Raw genomic sequence first — 17,672 nt, 5'->3', positions numbered from 1 at the left:
AGGCAGATTTTAAGATATTTGTTTTGCAATTTGATGCAAAATTCGTATTTTTAAAACACTGATGTATATGTTCTTTTTTTTTAAATTCTGCCAGTGTATAACATTATATAACATTCTTGTGTTATCACCATTTATAGTTGTCGCTTGCTGTACAGCATGCTGAATACATTTTACTTTCTAGGTATCTAGAATTACATCGTGTTGTTTCGGTACGAACAGGGGCGAAGTATTCATCACTTAGATACATTTAAAGATAATTAATTAATTTTTTCTGATTTTGATATCTATAATATATAGACAGGATTACTGATAAGAAATTTAAGAAAATAGTAAATGAAGAAGTAAATAGAAAAATTTCTTTCAGGTATTGTGAGATGTCAATATAAACTTCATAGATTTTACTAGGGGGCTGTTGACAAAGCAAAATCTTTACTATACATGTCTACGAGCTCTACGTATACAGTGTTTTGCTCAAAGTAAACTTCCTGCATTGTGAAGAGTACTACGTGTATGTCGTGATGGGTTCATGCGAAGCTTGTTTCCTCGTATGAGCTCTGCCTCTTCGAACCGAAATTGTCCGTAATCTGCAGCGTCTTGAGTTGTTTATGCAGCTTCTTGAGCTGTTCTGGTATTTCCTGTCGAATCTGACGATGACGCGGACAGTCTTGTATCCTTCGTTTACTTGCAACAAATTTCTTGTATTTGCCTGCTGAGTCTCCTAGTGCTATTTACTTCATTTTTTCTGTAGCTCGCTGTAACGTTTGTGCTGTCTTCTTGCGTTCAGACATTTTAGTAAATTGAAAAAAAAAATATGTAACGGTAGTAAAGTAACATTGCATCTAAAATATGTTAAATACCTACAGAAGTTTAAACTTCTACTCAGAATGGAATTATACAATAAAAGAAATTAAATTTTTATAAATAAAATTAGAATAGCATAAAATGCATAGAAACATTTCATTATGAAGAAAATGTATTCATTCTTTCCTAGCAACCAGCTATTCGTAAATAAATTTTTCTTGCAAAGTCAGGAAACAAAGACCTTTGACACTTGGGGTAATACATTTGAAGTTATGATTTAAATTAATTTTAATATAACAAATTTGCAAAATCTCAATAAAAGAATTAACGTAGCGATAGCATATCGTGTCACGTATCTAAAGGTGAAACATAAAAGTTGCCAAAAGCAGCTATTCATTTAAAATACTGAAATTAACGAAATATTTTTCGACATACAGTGACGTTATATGGAATCACGTGCTTTCTTCAACTCAGAATATAACCGTAAATAATAACAATAAGTTTCGAGTTTGGCAATACTATTTATTTCATATTTTTTTAACTTAAAAATTTCTCTTAAACAATACGATTTGAGAGTGAGAAGTGCCATCATTTTTCTAAATAAGGCAATTTGATCTCCAGCGCTTTCCGAAATTTTATATAACATCTCGAGTGATAGTCGTAGGAAGATAACAATAGTCGAAACGTTTTACCAAGAATTTTTGAAATCCGAGGGTACCTCCTTTTAAACTCAAATCTCCCCCCCCCGTTCCGGAGGATATGATATTACGAAGAAAAAAAAAACAAAGAGGCAAAATCCCACATATATTTAAACTGCTGATTCCTGTTTACAATATTCAATTTCCTTTAAAAACATTAAGCTTCATTTAAATAAAAGGAAAATAAATTCACACATTTTCCCTAGCTTTCAAGCTTTTATTGTATTTTTAAATATTCTTTTTGTCACTGTTGCGCAAGTTTTCCGCGGCGTCATTAGGAGCCGTAGGTCGAAAACATATAAGAATCATTGCTGTAAATAATGATCATATGATAAATTGCATACATATGCGATTCTTTTGATTAGAATTTGAGTACAATTCTTTATACATCAGCTATTATGCCCCTTTATGTAACGACAAGGATTATTTTCAATGATTATCCGATGAGAATGATTCTTTACAATGATTATTTGATGACAATGATCATTTGCAAAGAATATTAAAAGCCGATGACTACGATTACTTAAATAGAATATGCATGTCATACGATGACAACGATTATTTCCAAAGAATCTTCGATCACGTCACTATTGTATATCGCGATATTTCTGGGGTTTGGGGGGTTGTGTATTGTACTACGGCCCTGTAATTAAGCGTTTTAAATGACATCAAAAACGTTAGTAAACTTAGGATCCTTACATACTACCCGCCAGAGTTAATTAGTTTGAAACTGAGGTCTAAAACGACCTTGTTGAAAACTTTTAGCTCTAGAATCTAACGCGAGGCCAATCTTTTACAAACATTTCTCTCTAGAAACTAGATATTAAAAAGTCGTTTTTACATTATCATCTCTATGGACAAGTATTTTCATCTGTACTGCATCTATAAACAGTAGTTTCTTAGTTGAAATCTGGTTCCTTATGGAAGGAAAACTAGTTTAATGAAATGTTACACAATCAAATGGCAAGTAACATGAATATTTATATTTCGTCTTTAAAATTCTTATTCCATTCATGACGTTATTTAATTATCTCCCCGTGCTCTCTGACTTGTGTTGTAAAGAAAAACACCAAACACGAGCGTGTCTATGTACAAGTGTTCAACACTACCGCCTGCAATCAAAACTCTAACGTGTTAAAATTCAACATAACAAGACCTCAGAACACACCTTATATTCATCTCTAAACCCTGAGGTACTATTCTGAAAAGTGGCTAACTCTGAAGTGTAGCGTCAGAGAGCCTAACTACATTCATTCAACCTTATTCATTCAACCTAATAACATATTCACAATAATTTGCTCTTTTTACAGTCACACGAATAAGTTAAAATTTTTGGCATTACTCTAATATTTTTACTTTTAACATATCACAATATTTCTTAACTTTTAAGATAACAGTTCACATTGTATATAAGGACATATTAACATGCCGTTAATTTTACGCATTTTAAAACATACATTAGTAGTACATTGTTAACTTCTATTCTTTTCCAAGCAAGTGCCAATTCTTCTGCATTGAAATTCTACATTTCAAAAGTCTTTCAGATTAAAACTTCTTTCTTGCCAGAATCTTGTAAATAAAATTTTATACAATAATTTTTACAATTTTCTTAAGGTACCTTTCTCAAAGATTATCAATGCTTTTTCAATATTCAAGTTTTTACACATTCCTATTATACATTAATTTTAGTTTTACTCGCGAGTAATTGAAAAACAATACCAAAATAGGTAACAACTCCTTTCTCGCCTTTTTGGCGACAAAGGTAGGACTCACATGAGGTAAAAATTCTTGAATTCTGCCACTTGCAGTAAGATTGAAAAATTAACTTATGGTTTCAAAGTAACATAAAGTTTTACTTATCTTTGTGATATTCAGACATCCTTTTTTCTGCCCAGTCCTGGAAGGTAGCGAAGACTACGGTCTTTGATCTTCCTTGTTGATCTTCCTTGTTGTGCGGGTTCGCCCTTCGGTTCCTTCCTCCATGAGTTTTTTTTTTCTTCCAGTTCGGTCACCCTTGAAGACCTTTTTTTTAGCATCTGCCTGTGGTCTCGGCCGTTTGATGGCAGCTGGTCTTGGCGGAACCGGGAAACTGTCTCTCGTTGTTGCCTGGATCTCGTTGCTGGCTGTTCAAATTTTTCTTGCGTCTTTGCATCTGCAGCTGGTCTTCCTTCATCAGTTCGTCGACATTTGCTGCGTAGACTCCTATCCGATGGGTAGATCTTCTGTTTTGGAGCCGTGTTATAGTTGCTGTCATTTCTTCTGGCTTTCTTTGCATTAGTCGTACTTCTCCCTTCTTCATTCTGGGGGTGGTCGTGCCCTCTCTTTTCTGGTCGGTGGAACGACTTCTTTTTCTTGTTACCTTCAGTTTTCCAACGGGGGAACTTTCTTTTCAATTGCTCCTGTCTACTAATGGTTTGCCCTTGGGATTGTCGTTGTTCCACCTCTGGAGCTTGTGCCTGCCGTGCCGGATCCTGCAAAAGATCTTGAAATATTGGCATTTTATTACGATTCTAAAATGGTTTTATCTGGTCTACGTTTGCGGTGCAGATTTCATCATTCCTGGCTTTTAACACCACTAAGCCTGAGTTACTTTTTCTATGACATATGGTCCTTCAAATCGTGGATAAAATTTGGCAGTTTTATGTTCTGGTGCTGAAGAAAGTTAATGCTTAATTTTTAACACTTCATCTCCTACTTTATAAGTTACTATCCCGTCGTTTCATATCATAATAAAGCTTCTGTTTTCTCTGTGCTACTTCAGTGTTCTTTTTTGCTTCTTTAATTTATTTTTCTATATTGCCCATTTTAAATTCTGGGGCTCTTTGTTGAACATAAAATAATTTATCTAACGGCGTTATAATCTTTCTGCCTAAAAATAACTCAGCAGGAGTTTTGCCCGTCGTATCATATTTTGCGGTCCTAAGGGCGAAACCTAATTCATTGACATAGTTTATAGTTTTTATGAAAATTTTTAACATAACTACGGACAATTTTCATTATATTTCTATTGACCCGTTCCGCTATATTTGATTGCGGCCGATACGGGACCATTTTTAAATGACGTATGCCCAGTTTTTGGCACATGTCTTCAAATATATTACTTACAAATTGAGGACCATTATCCGATATTACTTTTAGGGGCGCCCCGTATTTTAAAATATATTTATTTAAAATAGAATCAGTAACTAATTTCGCGGAGGCTCGTTTTAAGGGAACAATTTCGATCCACTTACTAAAATGATGAACCATAACAAGGAGATAGCGACATTTATTTAACTGACTTTTTGGGAAAGGGCCCAATAAATCGATGCCAATTATTTCATTTGGAAATTCCGATTTAATACTATTTAGAAACCCGGCCGGGCGGAAATTAATATAATTAACTGCTTGACATGTTGGGCAGGACTGGACATACGCCCTTGTTAACTTTTGCAGCTCAGGAAAATAAACTGCTTCGCGTACGCGTTGGAAGGTTTTTCGAATAACAGCATGAGAAGCTAAAGGGGAGTCGTGTAAATCCTGCAGTATATTTAATCTAAGACTAGCTAGGATAACAGGTCGAAATTCGTTTTTAGAATTCGTAGTTTTTGTATAAAATAATAGACCATCTATTAGTTCGTAATAGGGCGCCCTATTTCTTGTCGCCACAATATCTTGGTGGCTAAAATTTTCAGGATCCTTTAAATAATCATAAATATTTTTAAATTCAGGATCCTTACTCAGTTCGGTTATCACAGTTTCTCGGGAATGTAACTTACATGCTGTGAGCATTGCCACCTTTACATTATTACCTTCTTCATCTATTTTTATTCTGGATAGGGCATGTGCTACGATATTTTCCTTTCCGGGGCGTGTGCTTAATTACCAGATTATACTCTTGTAACTTTAGTGCCCATCTTATTAGCCTTGGGGATAAGTTTTTCCCTGAGTACAATCTAGTTCCCGCCGCATGATCAGAATACACTGTTATTGGATCCTTTCCAAAATAGACTCGGAACTCTTGCACTGCTAACAGAACTGCAAGTGCCTCTCTCTCAGTCGCGGAATAATTTCTTTGTGTTTGATTTAAAGTTCTACTAAAAAATGCAACGGGCTGCTGATTTTGCGAAAGTACCGCTCCTAGCGCATAATCCGAAGCATCCACTGAAATTTCTAAATTCTCATCGTTTTCAGGAAATTTCAAAACAAGGGCTTGCGTTAATGCTTGCTTTAATTTTTCGAAAGCACTATTGGCTTCGGCCGTCCACGAGAATCTTGCCTTTTTCCTTTTTAATTTAACAATGGTTCAACAATAGCTGCAAAATCTTTTATAAAACTCTAACTTCAATCTTTGGAAGAGTCAAATTTTTCACAATAACTGTATTTAACTTGAAGAAAGAGGGCTTTTCTTGGCCTTCGGATTTCCGCACCCTCCCGTCAGCAGAAATCCGTTTTAGTTTAAAATTTCTTTCTTCCTTTCCATGCCTTACTTGTTTTTCCGCTGGCCTTCAGACTTTCTTTCTGGCTTACTATTGAACTGTCGACGTTCGCCGGTTGTTTTTGGATACTCAGGTTTCCTTGCCCTCTGATTCGATTTGCTTCCGTAAAATAAAGGTGGAAAGATTTTCGATTCGTTGCTGGTATATGCTGAAGAGTTCCGTTTCTAAACTTGCACGATCTCTTACGACAGGGAAGGCTTTTACTAAGGCAGTCTTAAAATCTTCGTAAGTATAGGTGGGACTTCCCGCTTGACCCAAGAAGCTTCTGCCTATACATTTGAACCAATTAAGCGCTTGGCCCCTCAAAGCGCTGGTAGCTAAGGTGACTTTATGGAACTCATGGACTGGATACAGCATGAAGTGGTCATCCAATTTTTCCAAAAAACTGGTTACCGGTGAGTTTCCATTAAATGTTGCTTCTGGTTTCATCGAGGCACGCATGGTCTGTACGATGTACCCAAATCCTTCCAGGGCGGCAGCTGGCATTTCTGGATTCTGAGCCGCTTCTGCAGGCACCACAGGTTCTTCTTGAAACTCGGCCATGGTTATTCTTCTTCGTCGGGCGCCACTATCAGGACTTGTATTCCTCTTTACTTGCTTTGGAAACATGAACTATCCTGACTCGGAACAGGGAACTTACTAGACCTATGTTTACTAAATTACGTGATTCAAATCTTATTTATTGTAACAACTTAAACTGTTATGACACTTTCAATTGCACAAGAGGCCCTTGCTTTTACAACTGCATTTATTTGTGGAACACTTCCTTTTGCAATAACAGTGTGTACATATACTCCTCTCTTTTCAATCTACACCAGAGCATATCTGTGATTGTCGACATACACCGGTGAGGGTCCGAATGTAGAAGAATGTAATGCAATATTCGATCTTTCACCGACGTATTTGGTGAATGTTAACATTCTCCGGTGAAAGTCGACATTCTTTAATTTCGGTCTTTCAAGGTAACATATTTTTATACGATTATATACATACATATATATATATATATATATATATATAATATATAACACTTTCTATTGCGGAAGAGGCCCTTGCATTTACAATTGCATTTATTTGTGGAACACTTCCTTTTGCAATAACAGTGTGTACATATACTCTTCTGTTTTCAATCTACCGAAAGTCGACATTCTCCAATTTCGGTCTTTCACAGTAACATATGTTTATACGATTATATATATATATATATATATGTATGTATATAATATATAACACTTTCAATTGCACAAGAGGCCCTTGCTTTTACAACTGCATTTATTTGTGGAACACTTCCTTTTGCAATAACAGTGTGTACATATACTCCGCTCTTTTCAATCTACACCAGATCATATCTGTGATTATCGACATACACCGGTGAGGGTCCGAATGTAGAAGAATGTAATGCAATATTTGATCTTTCACCGACGTATTTGGTGAATGTTGATATTCTCCGGTGAAAGTCGATTTTCTCCAATTTCGGTCTTTCACGGTAACATATGTTTATAAGATTATATATATATATATATATATATATATATATTGTTTATATATATATATATATATATATATATATATAATCGTTTATTGCAATGCATTGTCGGAAACGCTTTCCTGGCCCATAGTGACGAGAGACAACACAAGAAAAATAGGGTACGAACATTGTAAAGATATTTGTTTATTTTCCTTAGCGCAGCGGAAACCAAGAAATAAGAACAAAAGCAGGGGATCGCCATCAAAGAAAGTATTCGAAAATTCCTTCGGAACGTATCCTAAACATGGGTTTGGTAGGGATAGTCCAGTGCATTGTTCAGCAAGATCACGAGACCTAACTTGCATTATCAGTTCGTCTCGGGGTACTTCAACACATAAGTGCACGAAACCCCAGTTAGAAGTCCAACAGGAACTTGTGGCACATATTGTGGCAGGTGCTCGGAAAGTCCTGGGGATGCACAGTATTTTCCAGAACATCTCATGTTGGATGTGCGAGAGATGGGATACCTGTAACAGGGTGCAGGTCGTAATTTCGAACACCTTTTTTGAGGTCCATAAGTGTCTAATTTTGTTGCTACTTTTTAATTTCTCTTGTGCTAAGCATAACTGGTGTCCGATCTTTCTTGTGTTTTGTGTTGTTTGCACCGGCCAGGAAAGTGTTTTCGGCCATGTTTTGCCATTTAATTTTTCGTCATCGTCGTCTCTCTCATATATGTGTATAATTACTTATGACTCAAGTGTTGCTACTATATGATGACATTTACAAACACGGTGTTTAAAATGCTACATATTCCCATCCGAAAATATACTTTTCTTTTCCTCTTGCCCTTCAAATAAGATATATGTGTCCTTCATTGCAAAATTTCCTGGAACTTTAATTTTTCTTTTTTCGAGGACAATGGAGAACATATTTCAGTATAGGCAGCTGTCGATATTCAAACATCAAATTGTAAAAGCCATTAAAGTGTGGCCGAAATGATCAGAAGGGCTAAATTCGCATAAGGATTTAGGAAATACATTTTGAAAGATTTTGTAAATTTTCCTTCAATAAATTTAATGCAACAGGCAAAAGAAATTACAGGGAACAATAAATATAGTTGAAAACAGGTATATCTTTTCCTAATTTACTTTGATTTGATTGATTTCTTTCTTTCTTCCTGTATAAATAAATAAACTTTAAGAATGCAACTGAAGAATGAGAATAAAAGTTTCAATTGAAAACAAATGGTGGCAAAAATCCTAGTGCGGCTCTGCTGGACGACGAAAAAGACCAGCAATATGATCCGAATTTGGAATAACGAGAGAAAATTTGAAATCTGTGCAGCCAGGGATGCAAAGAGACTCGTTAAGATACAGGTTTTGCTGATTCAGAAAGAACGTTACGTGTATATCTTCTAAAATGCTTTTTCCATCCTTTGTTTGTAGTTGTTTCCCTTTTCATTTCAGTTTCCTTTTTTCCTCCTATTTTGCAATTTTCGTCATTGTTTCCCTCTGTTTTTAAGCCGCCTGTTTATTATTTCTGTTATTATTATTGCAACTTATGTAAAAATTAAGTAAGGAAAAGTAAGGCACTGAAACTTTGCAAATTATTACGTTCTACGTGAGATTCATGGAGGCCGCTTATTGCATACAAATAACGCAAAATACTTTAACTGATCTGCTTGGCTTTAGGTCAGAACAACGAAAACAACAAATTCACCCTTTGTAGAAAACAATTCTGCCAGGCAATAATCTACGGGGAGATTTTTCCCTATAAAACTGAGCCAAAAGTGTTATATAGTATCTAAATATGGAAGTGTTGTACATGTTAAACGTAATCGTCATTGCATTACCTTCACTATTTTACTACTGAAATAAAGATATACCGATTTTTTTGTAGATTGGAAAATCCTCCTTGTGATCATGAAAAGGAGCAAGAACTGGAAAAGAAGCGAGAACCGGAAAAGATGCAAAAACTGGAAAAGAATCAAAAACTGAATAAAAAGGAAGAACAGGAAAAGAAGGAGAAACTGGAAAAGAAGCAAGAACTCAAAAACAAGAGAAAACTGGAATTGACACAAAAACTAGAAAAGAAGCAAGAACTGAAAAAGAAACAAAAGCTGGAAAAGATACAAAAACTAGAAAAGAAGCAAAAACAGGAAAAGATACAAGAATCAGAACAGAAGCAAGAACTGAAAAAGAAGCAAAAATTGGAAAAGAAGCAAGAACTGAAAATGAAACAAGAGCAGAAAAAGAAGCAAAAACTGGAAAAGAAGGAAGAACTGAAAAACAAACAAAAACTGGAAAAGCAACAGAAACTAGAAAAGAAGAAAGAACTGAGAAAGAAGCAATTACTGGAATGGATTCAAAAACTAGAAAAGAAAGAAGAACTGAAAAAGAAGAAAATACGGGAAGGAATACAAAACTAGAAAAGAAAGAAGAACTGAAAATGGAGAAACATATTGAAGAGATGCTAAAACAAGCACACAAAAATGAACTGGAAAGGCAAAAGTTGAGGGAAAAATTGCAAAAACCAAAAAAGAGAGACCTGAAAATGAAGAAGGAACTGGAAAAAATGCAAAAACTGAAAAAGAAGCAAGAGCCGGAAAAGATGCCAGAAATGGAAAATATAGAGGAGTCTGAAAAGACGCAATACCTGGAAAAGAAGCAAAAAACGGAAAAGATTCCAAATCTGAAAGACAAGCTGGAACCGGAAAAGAACTGTCAAACCCGAAAAGGAAACCGGTTGAACTGCGAAAAGAGCCAGAACTGGATACCGACTGTAGAACGATTGATTTAATGACCAAACGAAGCAAGAGCCGGAAAAGAAAAATAGAACAAATAAATCATATACCTGCTTCATTTTACCAAAATTTATTATCAACAACATTTTTATCATCAAGAACTTTATGGTATTCCTAATATATGGACGGCATTTGATAATATTTTGCTCGGTAAGTGTAACTACTGATATATTATTAGCTAGTAATTAGTCATGCTAACTTTAAGATACCAGTATTATTTTAGCAGCAACTAAGTACACTCTTTCGTAGTTCAGATCTATGATTTCAGTGCCTTTCATGGCTGCGAGGTCTTCCGGTTTTACCTGGAAAGTCACAGTTTATTGACTTTTTTAACACATAGCTTTACACATGACAATATTTTTTAACAATAAATTTATGTCGTGCTACTGGCTTTAAATTGTGCAAATAAATATTGCACGTCATATCTTTCATAATTGAACTCATGAAATTAATTTATACAAATTTCATTTTAAAATTTGTTTGACCCTGAGCTGTCTTATCCAACTGCAGATATTCATAGAACTTTATATCAAGGTTCAAAGAAACGTTCAAAAAGGAATGTTTATCCACTTTTAATTATGTGTTAATCAGCATGATTTGCATTACTAAGATTGTAATTCTAAACAAATTAAAAGCTATTGTAGTATGTACATTAGCTTTTCATTTGCTTTCACCTTGTTTAAATTCAGTTTGACATACCACAGTTTCCGTCTCTACTCAGGATTTTTTCAGTGTAAAAATTCAAATTACCAATTGAAATGAGCGAAAGAAATAACTTTTAAAATGTGTGTATACATTACATCAGAATCATAATATAATTAGATAAATAAACTGAATAATATGTTATAAAGCGAATTTATATCAATTTCGATTTCTTTCAAAATAGAGATTCCTTCGCACCTCACAAATCTCACAGAAACTTTCGGTTTGTGATTCGTGAGCTTTAGTTTTTTATATTTGGAATTTGGCAGCAATATGATTCACTGTTACGATGCAAATTCTTGCTCACAAATTGGTTATCTAACTAGAAAATGGTATAATTAAAATAAAATGAATATTATTAGATGGAAATGTTGGTTTCCTTTGCGTTTATCTGAATGGTATCGTATATATAAACCTGTTGCAGACGTTTTTTTCCCACACATCGAATAGAGACACATAGTCACATAATACAAATAATATGAATACAAGAATATAGTGTAAGATGAAGCTCTACCACATTTCTCTATTACTTAAGACTGCGAAAGATTTGTTAAAGCATTAGAGGATCATACTCTGATGGATCTCGCCGTTCTGTTTCATTTTCTGCCCTCGAAAACACGTTATACAATACAATAGATTACTTTTGAAGTACAATAGATTACTTTTGCAAGTACAATAGATTACTTTTGAAGGAATGGATTATTTGAAAACATTGTAACTGTAAGAATTATTCTCTGACGTTATTACTGAAAAAGCGGTTGAGAGCATAATCTTTGGCTATGCGCTTTAAGCTGTATTAAAACCATTTTGAAATGTAAGGCCTACAAACTGAAACGTAACTTTATCTTATTTCTGTACTATTCATTAGAGTTATATACATTCCCATCAACAGATTCTGAATGGCTAAATATTCTGCTTACCCAAATCAGTTATTTTTTTCCTCTCTTCTTTTTCTTAATTTTAATTAGTCCGGAAAGTAAAGCTATAGAGAATTTCACTTCTTCATTAGAAATCTGATTTAGAATTTTATTTTCGGAGATAAAAGTTTGAATTCTTTATCCCTTTTCTAAACACAAAGATTGAAAAACGTAACATCGAAATTTTGAAAACATTTATACACTAATAGAAGGGAAAAAAAACAGAATATAATGCTTCAGCAAGCATGTAAATATCTCTATCACTTAAGTTTCAGCTATGTTTGTTATAGTATATTCAGGCGTATAAGGCGCACTTTTAAAAGAAAATGCAAGATGGAAATTTATGGGTACGCGCTGTACGCCAGCTATAAAAATGTTTTGTTTAGAAATAGGGAAAAAGTGAGCATACGAAAATTAGATTTCTGCGTGTAATTAAATGCTTTTTATTTAAGAGAAATAACATAGTTTATGTACTTAAAATTTTCGTTATCGGATTCTGTTTCATTTTCACCTTCACCTCTGATCCATACTTGCATAGACAGATCCAAGTTCCTCATATACGTCTCAAGCTATAACTTCAAGCACATCGTCGAATTCTGTTTCAGTTTTGCCGTTACTTTTACTCTGATCCACACATAAATAATCATCTTTCGTTGCATCTAGACCGTCAGATATACCACATAAATTAAACAGGTTTAATTTTATTCCGTGATTTTATTATCTACTGACACACTATTTATGGACTGGCATGACGTATTTGGTCTCCATTTGTAATTGGTTTTTTCACCTTCACTTTTGTTCAAGTATTCCACTAACGTTTAAAATATTCTATCGATGATTTATTGACATATATGTCTAATATCTGAACTAATGGCAATCATCCGCCTGGATAAACTGTCATATCTGTATAACACTCTTTCAACAACATATTTGTGTTATCCGTTAGATGGAGGCTGAGCATGTCCCAAAGTATTAGACTTTCTTGATTATCTGAGGCAAAAGGAAGCTTTTGCCAAATATTTCTTATCCACAGTTTCACAACGTTTTTCTCCGCCGATCATTTCTCGTGAATACGGATGAAAACACTTTCGGGAAACTGCACTTCAGCAAAGTCTTTCTTTTCAAGATATCGATGTGCTTTTAATTTCGTACGGTCGGCTAAGCAGGAGATCAGTACGGTGAGGTCAGATTTCTCTTTGGCCTATTGATTTTATGTCAACCGTTATTTTTCTTTCATATCATTGTTTCTTTATATCCTACTTTATCAAAACTACAGGAATGACATCCATATTTTCAACACGTGATAGTAAATAAATTTTTACATATTTTTAAAAACTCATCAAAGTTTTATCTCTATATTTTCGAAGCCTTTGAAAAAATTTTATCTCTTTTTCTCGGAGAACTGAATTATTCCGTGAAGTAAATCGAATACACAACCTCAGTTTGCTTTAGAGTTTTCACTTCCATTTGCACTCCATTTTTATATTTTTAAGGCAAAGAAACGTACGCTGTTTCTTGTTACAATTAATCCATTCTAGTGATGATGGGGATTTTCTACAATGCAGTTTCCAACACTTTCGCCGACGGTAAGCTATTTCATTACGTCTTTATGCAATACACATTTATTCTTTGGCGCAATAATCATTGTAAAATTTCATGCCTCTTCCACTCGTGTACGAAGCATTCACGAAAACCAAAGTGCATGATTTCCATTTTCTTTCGCAAACTGAATGACTTAACATTTGAAACTTGCATTTTGTTTGTTTCGTTCGGCGAAAGCCATAACTACTGCTGAAGAAAGCCCTGGATGAAATACACTTCACTAAAATCAAATGTGATATCGTTAAGTCTTTGATGTTGACATGAGAACCACGGCTTCAAATGACTACAGAAAGAACAAACATGACTCCTAATTCCGCAAATTCACTTTGGTCGAAAGTGCACTCTTATCCAAATTATGTTCCTTATTTCTCGAAGTCCTAGAATAACATTCTCTTCCACATCCAGAATGAATACAAATCACCTCCTACCTTGCAGAAATATTTTCCCCGATAATCAATTCTCCTGCGCACCACCTTATCGCTTGCGAAACTGCAATGTTTCCGCAATTGACATATTTGCTCGTGTTTTCTAAGGTATGAAATAATCAAGAAGAGCTGGTGCGGGATATGATGTTTTTGGTATTGCCAAACCACCATGTGTATTTTATTGCTTTCTTTATTTACTAAAGATCTGATGCATTGTAATTAAGCGATATAAGAACTTGATTTATATGCGATTACGTTTTCTTATACAAAATGTTCCAAGAATGTGCTTATGCGTTGTAATTTCATTTATTCAAAACTCAGTCTAGTTATATTTATAAAATTTTCAATAGCAAACGAATGTTTTAAGAAAACAGTTTAAACGTTTTGGGTCAAGATACTTTTCAAAAAAAGTCTAATCCAAGAATTATTTATATGAGAAATTTTATGTAAAAACAAATGGCGCACATTTTTACGTTTGAAATTTACTGGCATATTCCATGACAAATTTAGTAAGAGATTTCAGGTTTTTACCAGCTATAGGAAGTCAAGGATTTCTAGAATAATTTACAAAGTCAAGGACGAGTTCTGTCTATTGTTAATTGGTATTTTCATTTCCAAAATAGAACGTTGAAAATTAAATTTTGTGAGAAGTCTTTTTAATTTTTTTGCCACGCTGCATAAGGAGTTCATTTCAAAAAAGCTGAAAATAAAAGTATCAATTTTCTACATTTTACTAATTATTCTTTCCTCCAATACCTAGACTTCATTTCGGAAACTCTCCTTTTGGTTATAAGAAATAAATCACAAAACAATTGACTGATGTCAATCGAAATCAGACGGAGATACTTATGTTCAAAATTATTTCATAACGAGTGCAAACCTTTTCCTCATAAAATTATGAGTGTCGGAGAAACATACGAAGAGCTAGGCTTTGTAATTTTTAACAAAACAAATGACTTTAAATTTAAAAGTACCAAAGCGCAAACATTTACGATTTTCAAACCACATTTGTACTTGCAAGTCAATGCCTACCACAAACGACCAAGATCCGGTCTGAACGTTTGCAGACAGTGCACACACATGCGTTTCGAGTACCTTTCATTTTGGTTATTTGCGTATGCCATATAACCTTCTCAAATATTCTCATGCTTGTGACTCAGAATTGAATTATCATTTTAACTGATATTTTTATGTGACGTGTAACAATAATTTTGTTTATTTTTCAGGATGAAGATTCAGGCCCCCTTTGCGCATACCGACTGTAATTTGAATAGCCAGTTTACAATAACAAGCTTAATAGTAACCTACCGTTATAGGAAGACGCCCGAGGCTTAAAGGAACGCGAATCTCTATCAAAGTTGCAACTTGTGTAAATGCAATTTTGACTTTAAAATTCTTTTACTTTCCCTATCTCGTGTCAAAAGTGTGTTTCTCTTCAATATTTAGTTTAATAACGTGAAACTTTAATTTAAATTTTTCTTTTCGCTATTTTTACTTTAAAAAGATTTTAAGTTCTTTCATTTTACAAAAGTAATACTGATTTTAAAAACTATAAATATTTCCTTTTGGTTTTTTATTTTAAAAAATTGCTTTTAAATTCTCACTTTATTTATTTTACAGAAATATTATATACTCTTATAAGCTAAACATATTTCGTTTTGTATTTCCATAAATGCCACTTTTTAAAAATATTTTACTCCTTTTTATTAAGGGGTGTTGAAAACCCTATAGCAACAATATTGAATTGGCCATTTTTGGATTACCTTTTCTGAAAATCTGCTGTTCTTACAGGCTTGAAGGTTTTTACGTAATTAAAGTACATCTATCACCTCGCGCTCTTTCAAGCACGAGGCAGGTTCGTCTATGCACTCGCCATAGTAGGAAAATAATCTCTATCTTTGAAATTTTATCCTCTAATTTATTACACATAACGGTACACAATATACAATAAAACAAATATCACTAGTATAGTATACATTTAATTATATACATAATATAAGGCGTGCAAAACATGTTTTAAGTAATCTCAGCTATATACATAATATAAGGCGCGCAAAACATGTTTTCAGTAATCTCTTTCCACACGGCATGGCTGCCGGTCCAATCGCTAAAGTACCAAGTCTCGTATTCACGCCACCAGCCTGCCTCGATCGGTTTTTCCGAGGAATCTCGAATTCTTTTAATACGATGTCTTTAATCATAATATTGTTATTTCAATCCATTTCATCGAGAGTCGCGATCAAACTTTTAACTTTTGTTTTTAAACTCTGCAAAATAATTTTCCCTTCTTCAGATATTTTATAGAGATTAAGAATCACTTCAGCATGATGTAAAAAGAACAGCCATTTCTCAGCTTTCGATGGTGGGTCAAACATAACTCCTTTCATTATTTTCAAATGTTTCAATAATCGTTTCCCTTGCTCTAAGAATCTCTAAGAATCTCCTATATCTTGATAAAAATAAGAACCTTAATTTCTCATTTCCATATAAAATATACTTTCTCGGTGTCTACTGGCTTTAACGCCTGACATTCGAATCATGTTATTAACAGACATAAAAACAATTATAATTTTCTAAGTTAATATGGTTAATATATAAATTAAGAAGGACTTACCTTTGATCCCGATAGTGAAAATATCGAACGAAGAGCACAACTTGACGCTGTTAACTTTAATCATGAGCACACTGCAGTGGCACGTAACTTGACATGATTACAACACGGTAATTCACATTACCCCTGATTTAACTTTTCACGATTTCACTAGGATGATGAACACTGATGATCCCATTTTACCACTCACTGGCTGTTAACTTTTTAGCACATCACGCTTTCACAAATCGGATGAATTTATTCGCACACATGGCCCTAAACGCGCCATTTTCTTTCGTCATAAAAATCTTCTCTCATCGTAGATCCATTCGTGAACTATCACCGAATTTCATTTTATAACTTTCAGTAACTTTTTACAACCATATTTATTTATTATTTTCACTATTTAGTGATTTCCTTTTTCACAATCTTATCCAATCGACTGCGCCGATTTGCACCTCGCGGCGTTTCAACTCCGAGGCGGGTTCGGTCATTTCTAATGCACTCGCCATAATAGGAAAATAATCTCGATCAGCTTTGAAATTTTATCCACTAATTTATTAAACAATACACAATAAAACAAATACCACTACTATACATTTAGCTTAAGTTATCCCTTTGCACACGGCATGACTGCCGGTCCAACCGCAAAAGTCACAAGTCTCGTATTCTTCCCACCAGCTTGCCTCCACTTTGTTTTCCGGCGTAACTACGTCCCTTCCTTTAACCGTCTTTAGCCCCTCGCAGATAAAATGTTCTGGAAACGTCTTTCGCTAAGGGAAGGAACATCACAATACCTAGCTGAATATCCTGAAACGAGCTTTTTTATCATTTTAAATTTTAGAGTATTTTACAGTATATTTTGTTACGCATAGTAAAATTTAGCACTGATTATAATCAAAAGCTCATTTCGGCAAATATTTGGAAGCGTAGTAAATAAGGTATAAAAATTTCAGATACCTGTGAGCAGTAGTTCTTGAGAACAGGTACTACATCGAGTATAAAAAATCACGTTCGGGGGAAAAACGCGATTTTATGTAAAAATTCTCAATTATCAAAGTATTCAATGACAAATTAAAGCTAGATTTTGTACAGTCCTAATTTTCAAAGAGATTAAAGAACGGTGTTTTAAGAAAGCTAAAATTGTAGAGAATTTGAAAATGCAAATATCAGAAATCCTCATTTTAT

Source organism: Stegodyphus dumicola, chromosome 7, assembly GCF_044657685.1.
Source record: "Stegodyphus dumicola isolate Sdum_Otavi_A_Nest chromosome 7, ASM4465768v1".
Classification (NCBI taxonomy): domain Eukaryota; kingdom Metazoa; phylum Arthropoda; class Arachnida; order Araneae; family Eresidae; genus Stegodyphus; species Stegodyphus dumicola.
This window is presented reverse-complemented; position numbering follows the sequence as displayed.